The sequence below is a fragment of the Brassica oleracea genome, chromosome C7 (assembly GCF_000695525.1).
Source record: "Brassica oleracea var. oleracea cultivar TO1000 chromosome C7, BOL, whole genome shotgun sequence".
Lineage (NCBI taxonomy): Eukaryota > Viridiplantae > Streptophyta > Magnoliopsida > Brassicales > Brassicaceae > Brassica > Brassica oleracea.
In genome coordinates, this window is record NC_027754.1 from 37,674,427 (window position 1) to 37,676,469 (window position 2,043).

Here is a 2,043-nt window from a genome sequence, read left to right on the forward strand (position 1 = left end):
CTTCAGTGATGTTCAAATCAGGGGGAGTAATGTGTGTTGTACTCTTTTTCCTTCACCATGGCTTTGTCCCAATTAAATTTTCCTGGTAAGGTTTTAATCAGGCAACATTAAAGCACATTACAAGCTCTAAATGGTTATGACATCCAAGGGGGAGTGTTATGAACCAGATTGTGGATGGCTCATAACCAAGAGATTATGATTTGTAATCTTTCCATTTATCTATGACGGTGTAATCTCCTATATAAGAAACTTCTATGTTATGAATAAATAGAGATTTTTTCCATTATTTTTATAACATGCCTCATCTTTTTGACTGTAAGAAATTTTAAAGCTAAATAAAAAAATCATACGGACTAAATTCTAAAGTAAATTTTTTACAGTTACAGCTTAACCAATCACTCTTTATATTTAATATATATTTTCTTTTCTGTCGGAATTTAACCACAACCACAATAAAGTGGGCCCATGTATTTCTCTTCATTGTCTTCCTCCTCCTAAGCTTTGCATCTTTTTTGTAAAATGAAATTTGCTGTTTCAGTTTATATTTTCTAAAAAAATTATATTTACTTATTATTTACATTTTTTTTCTATCTTTTAATATATGTCAAGTTACATCTTTGATAGTGTTGTAATGGTGATGTATACCTCACCGACATCAACGAAGGAGGTCGTTTCAACTATAGCGACTTTGGCTTCTTTTGCTGTCCTCTGCTTCTACTCCGAAAACGCTGGCAAACCTCAGTCAAGCTCGATTTTCGAGCCGCCACATTTGTCTTCTTTGTGGTGCTTTGTTGTGATTGAAACTAGTTCGTCGCATTCTCAGTTCGATTCTATCCTCATTGTGTCTCAACTCAAGCTTCCTCGTGGTAATTCATCGTCGTCATGACCTTCGTTCCTTTCTGACGTGCCTCCAACTGTCTCCATAAACTTGAGAACAAAAATGGTGATTTTTATGCTTGTGGCTTGATGTCACTAGTTAGCCACTAATTTTGATTTGTTGCTCATTGTTGTGAGTTAATTTTCAGATTAATTTTTTTGAAGTTTAGAATTTGGATTACATCGTTTTAAATGGTTTGTAAGGAAGAAAAGTTGAACCGCCCTTTTGTACATGTGGATATATAAATCGATGTACATCCAATTCGCGCAGCCCTTTTGTACATGTGGATATGTAAACCGTTGTACAGCCAGTTGGCACATACTCTTTTGTACATGTGGATATGTAAAGCGATATACACATATATAGTATTAAAACATTGTACATGTGAAAATTGTAAACAAAATGAAAATACATGATTCTACGATACATTGCCTTAGTAATATATAATGTACACATGTAAACATTGTACACATATACGTTATTTTTGTGTGCACTTTTTGACGAATACACATGTACATCGAAAATGAACTAATATATGTGAAGAAGTTGTACACATATAGGTTATTTTTGTGTATACTTTTTGACGAGTACACGTGTACATCGAAAATGAACCAATATAGGTGGATTGGTGGTTGCTTACTAAAACAATACCAAAATACATAACAAATAGCTCACGTCAAACTAAAAATGGTGTTTATGACAATAGGTGCAAAATCTCAGAAAAAAAAAAAACGATCTCTATGAAAGAACGATAGCAAAGGTGATTAGGGTCTCACCACCCTTTCGCCGCCGTTGGTTTCGCCTCACGCGTATCAACGAGAAGCTTCTTCGTCTTCACTCTCCTCTTCTCCGTCTATGGCGTCGCTCGTAGCAGATCTAGCTTCCTTTCCACGCCCTCCCTCAGATCCGCCAGATTCAAGTTTTAGGTTTGCTCTCCGGTCAAATCCTCCTGATCCTCCGGTTCCTCCTGACCCTCCTCCTGATATTCTATCACTTATGGGCTTTCTTCAGTTGTACGATCTCTGGGCCACCGTTGGCTTTTCCCATAAATTCTCAGATCCAAAGTTATGTTTGACGATTTCAGATGGTGGGTTAGCCTCAGATAAAGACTTGTTCTTCCCTGATGGAATAGTCTTTGTACTTACTCCCTTATACCAAGTAAGCTC